The 6,651-nt window shown below is 34.4% G+C and overlaps 1 non-coding gene across 1 annotated transcript; it reads left to right on the top strand.

Annotated features, from left to right (window-relative positions):
* Nucleotides 1–6,309: 6,309 nt before the first annotated feature.
* Nucleotides 6,310–6,416, top strand: LOC111886959 (small nucleolar RNA R71). Its single transcript, XR_002848640.1, has one exon. It is a non-coding gene; the product is annotated as a small nucleolar RNA R71 (small nucleolar RNA).
* The last annotated feature ends 235 nt before the right edge of the window (nucleotides 6,417–6,651 follow it).

The following is a 6,651-nucleotide window of genomic DNA, read 5'->3' as shown; positions in this document are numbered from 1 at the left end:
AAAACACACAATACTACTCATCAAATCAAAGCCACCTAAGACGGACCCTAAAACTTCAATCAAGATTATGGGTTCTTGCAATGGATTAGTATGTTTAATCGATGGCACACGTGACATAATCATCTACAACCCATCAACCCGAAGACATTTCAAGCCATTTCAATCACCTTAACAAGTTCCTCATTGCTCAAACCGGATCGAATTCGTGTATGGATTTGGGTGTGCATAAAAAAACCCTAATCGACCGAGTATATGGTGGCGAGTGTCTACCACTACCTCCTTTGCGCAAATACCTGATTCACGTCATCTGCCAAGCTTCCGCCTATGTCGTCGGCAGCGACTCCGTCGGAATCTCCGCTCCACTCTGTAACTCCGCCGGAATCTCTGTCGGTAGCGACTACGAACCATTCAGGTACGTAAAAATCGATCACATAGGTATTACAAATAAGCAAATGTTTGTAGAAAACTGTTATACCCAAATCAACTTTTCATGTATTAAATCTATTGGTTCGGATGATGGTCAGATTTGAGTTTTAGAAGGTATTAAAACCAGCAAACTTAAAATTGGTCCAAATTGCTTCTGCAATCTTATGTGATTTTGTGGAGAGTATGACAAGCGGGAAGTGACAACGTTAGAGATTATAAGTCGAGGTAGACATCGAGGATTAAAGAAAAAATCAAAGGTTGGAGAGGGAAATGAAAATGACAGAGGTAGAAAGTTAGAGCTTGGAGTGGAAAATTGGAGTCGGAGACGATGAATACGACGGAGTTGTGTGAGGATTCACCTCCGATAATTAACCACTCTTATTTATTCTTGAATTATCTTCCTATAGTTTTCCCAAAATACTCAATCATAAAGCATATTTACAAACATTAATGGAGAAACTGTATACCATTTCTTTTTTGACCTAAAACACAAAATTTCTTGTTTACATGAGTATTTTGAGAGAGAGAGAGAGAGAGAGAGATATAGAAAGTGAGAGAGTAGATTAGTTAGATTTTTTCGTTAGTTAAGATGGGGTGATCGAAGATTCTTGTAATGGGGATTTTGTGCATCACTACCCTCATAATTCTTGAATTCAAACTGTTTTTTTTTGTACTTAACAAGTTGTAGTAACAAAAATAATGATTTTCTGGGGTTGATTGTGGTAAGGTTTCCAACTTTACCTAATATTTGTTCTTATATGTATTTTTTCCTGCTTTCTTTGATTATTTTCAGTCAAAGAAACAATGGAAGGCTAATGGAGAGGTTAGACTTTCTTTTATATTTCAAAGTGTTCTTGATTATGACATATATAACCATTGTAATTTGCTTTTACTTGATACAAACGATCGATTGACAATGGCTTGAACAGGTTAGTGAACAAGCCTGGCAAACAGCTCTTTTGTGATGGAATTATAGAGTGAAATCATCTAAATTGTAAAATCCTTGTTGCAACTATTTCCTCTAACGTAACATTTGATATTGAGTCATCACTCACTTACTGCAACTCATATATCTATGGTCTATACACGTATAAATATTACATATATGATATGATATATCCAAAGTTTGTCAATTTACCAATTTGCCCTTGGCTGAAAAAAATACAGAATGGATTCAACCGCATGACTTCAAACGAAGCTCTTACTTCTCCAATTGTGGAACAACACCCATCTACTTACATGGATTATCAATGAATGAATATCAGAAACCAAGTCGAAAGAAAATGGGCTCTTGGACTTCAGGTTAAGTTTCTTGAAATAATTAAAAAATTTAAACATTTTTTTCTTATTGTTTTTTATTTTTCTTTTTGATTTTTTTTATTAAATTTGCAGATGAAATTAGTTTATTAAAAATATCTTGCAACAAGAAGTTTTACAGGTAAGCACCTAACTTCTTGGTGTTCTTTAATCAGTTAAGGTTGCAGGAAAAAGACAGTTTTCACAAAAAAAGCTTTAACATCGAATGATTTACAGGTAAGCTTTTTTACTTCAATTGTTTTTAGGGGAAATTGTCAAAATCACTATTGTGTGAAAAGTTTTTAGTTTATGTTTTTAACCACTAGAAAAGTGTTTATCTTATTTAACCACTAAGACTTTGATTTAGATTTTTTTTTCAATTTAACCACCAACATATTTTTTTTTATTTTTTACAATTTAAGCACAACATCTTTTGACCATTGTTAAAAGAATAAACAACCTTAATCAGATTTGAAGAATCCTTAGTAATCGTAGCACATACAACATTATGCTTGATCTTGCCAAGTTAATTGGAAAATGAAAGATACCCATGAAGGTCAGATTAGTAAAAGTCTAAAATAGGGTAAAACAAGAGGGGTGTTTTTGACTTTTTGTCAAAATATATAATTTTTATAAAACATTTTACAGGTGCTTAAAGTCAAAAATGTCCTTCTCATGAAAACCATCCTTAAAAAGTTTGTCATGTATTCTATAAAATGGGAAAAAAATTGTTTACTCATATATCTATGTAGGCCTGACAATCGTGTCGTGTTCGGGTTGGCGGGTCAAAATATGCCAACCCAAACACGACCCATTTAAATATACAGGTCACGGGTTGGCGGGTTTGGAACATAAACCCATATATGACCCACCAACCCATTTATTTATACGGGTTCACAAGTTGGCGGGTTCGCGGGTCAGATTTGGGTTCGTGGGTCTACATTTTAGATATTTAAGTCTTAAACATCCAAATGAAAATTAAAAACATTCGTAGAAACATGTTGCAGACTTAGCCTTATAGGTTACGACTTATGACCTTAGATCATCCACCACGAGTAATAATGTCGAAACAATCAAATGGTCTATGAATAAATGGTATATATTATATAATACTTATTACATATTAATACTTAATACATAAATACATTTAAAAATATAATAATTTTTTTTATTAAGAATATAAACGGGTTGGCGGGTCAACCCGTTTATTTTTTGAGAAACCCATATATGACCCGTTTAATAAACGGGTTGGCGGGTTGACGGGTTAGCGGGTTGGCGGGTTGAAAAACTCAACCCAAACTCATTTATTTCGTGTCATGTCGTGGGTCGTGTCGAGAATTGTCAGCCCTATATCTATGGTCTATACACATATAAATATTACATATATGACATGATATATCCAAAGTTTGTCAATTTACCGATTTGCCCTTGGCTGAAAAAAAAAATACAAGATGGCTTCAACCGCATGACTTCAAACGAATCTCCTACTTCTCCAATTATGGAACAACGCCCACCTGCTTACATGGATTATCAAGGAATGAATATCAGAAACCAAGTCGAATGAAAATGGGCTCTTGGATTTCAGGTTAAGTTTCTTGAAATAATTAAATAAATTAAACATTTTTTTCTTATTGTTTTTTATTTTTCTTTTTACAGTCTCGAGCACGTCCTCAAGAGATAATGACAGTAAGAGTTGAACGTGTGTTGGAAAAAATAGGTCATTACAATATGAAATGTAGGTGGGTCCCAAGTGTGCCAAACGCATGGTGAATGATTCTATGCAAAGTAGTCATAATTATTTTGGAGATGAGTTGACTATTGTTGAAAACGATGGTGCGTTGACTTCCCATAATGTGGTCAAATTTGAAGTCCTGGTAATATCTTTATTTTTACTTCAGTCGTTATCGAGTTATTTTTTTGCATTAAGAATTATTTTTTTTTGGTATGATGGAATCGGAAGAATGGAATGGAATTGAGCATTCCCAAAGACATTTGAATTCTGATTTCTTCCATTTAGTTAATTTTCATTCCATCATAGATTGGAATGAAGATTGTAATATAATGCTTTTTTATTTAAGTTTTTTTTAGAATTTCGTGATATTTAATTAAATAATAAGTTTCTTTTCTAAAAATAACTAGAAGGAATTAATTTTATTATTATCTTATTTGGAATTTAATGAGCTTTTATTATGATTATGTTTTTTGTTTTGTAAACAATAAACTATATAGCAATAATTAAATTACGTCTAGAATAGTATTACTATTAAAAGTTAAAACCATATATTGTATTTATATATAATATAATAAAATCATATGTAAAGTTCATTCCATTGCTTCACATCTCTTTTTTATATACTACAAAATAAAGTCAGAAGACTAGAGAAACACTTGATCAATTGGTTAGATAAAAAAAACAAACTAAAACCAAAATAAAATAAAAACAAAAAAGAATTCAAAAGGTAAATAAAATGCAAACTCTAAAAATCGGGTTGTCCGAGAAGCGCTTCTTTTCGATGAGTCATGAGTAGGACTCCTTCCCACTCTACGTTGTTGTGGTTGAGAGTGGGATCTCCCTTTTCTCTTTTTGTTCCTTCCATTTTCGCTTGTAAGCTTGAACCCTTCTCTTGTATGCCTTCTTCGAATTCTCCTTCTTCTTCTTCTCATCACTTTCCTCATGCTTGCGCTTCACCCCTTCTCTTTTCTTCTTTGATTTTTTTTACCTTCTTGTCATCTCCCTTAGGACCTTCCTTGTCTACCTCTAGCTTGACAAAATTTGGCTCCTTCAAATCTCCACACATTTCATCATCAATTACTTCTACTTCTTCATACAAGTCCTCTTTTATTTCATCAACATCTTCTTCCTCTTGAACCTTAGCTGTAGTAAACGCAAGCACCTCAAACGTTATGGGAATCAATGCTCTTGGTTTCAAACGTTCGACTTTTTCACCATGGAGCTCCCCCAAACCTTTAACTCTTCTTCCATCATCTTTTTAATTGCAACAAACATATCAAGATTTTCTTCCACAACATCCATCTTTGACACTTTATCTTTTGGCTCTTCCTGATTTACTTTAGGACTCATCTCAAAGGTAATAACATCATCTTCCACACGAAGTGTGAGCTTTGAGTCATGTATGTCAACTAATTCTTCTGCCGTACTAAAAAATGGTCTTCCTAAAATAATTGGAAGTTCTTTTTCCTCTTTCATGTCGAGAACCAAAAAGTCGACTAGAAAAACAAACTTTCCTACTTTTACTAGTAAGTCTTCAATGATTCCTCATGGATATGTGGTCAAGTGATCCACCATTCGAATGGTCATCCTTGGTCTTGGAGCTTTTGTAATCCGAGCTCTTGGTAGAAAGCATATGGCATGAGATTAATTCTTGCCCCTGAATCGGCTAAAGCATTAATAGAAGTCGAATTGCCAAATTCACAAGGCAGAGTGAGTTGACCTGGATCTCCCATCTTGATTGGTAATCCTTTGATAATCACATCTGAACACAACTCATTAAGAACTATTGTTGGGGCCTTTCCAACTCCTTTCTATTACTCATTATATCTTTTGAAAACTTTGGAAGTTTTGCCATTGATTTGAGGAATGGGGGTTAAATGAGAGTGAGAGCACTTGTTAAATTTCCTTGCCTCAGGCTCCAGAGAATGTTTGATTGCTCGAGATAGAAATGGCAAATGTGGCTGAAATGAATTAAGAAGAGATAACATTTCTTCTACTTTAGACAACGGCGTGGTCATATCACCACGACGTGGTGTGGCATCGGATAATACTTCATTTTTTGATCTTTTTTCCTCGGGATTCACATCTTCCAAACACGACTTGGGTTGTATTATAGCTGCTTAATAGATCATTATGGGCTCAAAATGAACCTCTTTTTCGGTGTAGATTTCCATGACATGAGGTTGTGACTTTGGGTCTAGGTTTTTAGGTGGTCAATTGCCCAAGTTGAGTCTCTATATTTTTTATGGAAGCTTGATGATTTTTGACATTTGAATTAGTAGTATCATGTCTCTTTTCAGATGCTTCCATAAATCTATGACATACCGACTCAAAATCCATCTTCTTTTCGGGTGGTGGTTGCTCTTTTTGATAGAAACCTCTACTGGTTTGGCTATACTTCTCATCCTTTTGCTCCTTATACTTATAGTATGGAAACCACTCCTTCTTGGGCTTCCTCCAATCTTCATCATACTTGTCACAACTTCAGTAGAACACTTGTGCTTTCTTTTTCCCAACTTCATCCAAATAACAATCCTTAGTCAAATATGGGTCATTACAATTATCACACCCAACTCTTATGGAATGAATGGATTCATCTAATTTTGTCATTCGTCAATCCATATAATCTACTTTAGTTGTGATTGTACCTGAATTCTTATTTCCTCCATTTCCTTTTCCTCCTGTGACATCATCTCGTGGAGTATGGTACTCGTGTGAATGCTTTGAAAATTATTCAATTAATTCTTTTTATAGTTGTTAGTTCCTTCTTCTTCATAGGCTCTTATGAGTAAAGAAGTTGTGGGGTAGTTACGTTGACTCCATCATAGAAGATGGAAACTTCTTGTTGAACATTCAAATCATGTTGAGGGAAACTTCTTAGCAAGACCTTGTACCTCTCCCAAGCATCATATAAGGACTCTCTTACCTCTTGTTGAAAGTTAGAAATCTTCTTTTTAAGATTTGAGATATTCTAAAGTGGACTAAATTGCTCAATGAAAGCATCACGAAGGTTTTCCCATGTAGTGAAGGATCTAGGTGCAAGAGACTTCAACCAAAACTCTGCTTCACTGATAAATGTCACCAGAAGCATCCTTATTAAAACAGATTCCATTGGTAAATTAGGATCATGAAAATAGTTGGCAATGTCTTTGACCTCATCAATGTGCTTGAAATCATCTTCATGGTATTTACCGGCG

The sequence above is a fragment of the Lactuca sativa genome, chromosome 6 (assembly GCF_002870075.4).
Source record: "Lactuca sativa cultivar Salinas chromosome 6, Lsat_Salinas_v11, whole genome shotgun sequence".
Lineage (NCBI taxonomy): Eukaryota > Viridiplantae > Streptophyta > Magnoliopsida > Asterales > Asteraceae > Lactuca > Lactuca sativa.
The sequence above is the reverse complement of the archived record's forward strand: the minus strand, read 5'-3'. Positions and strand labels throughout refer to the sequence as shown.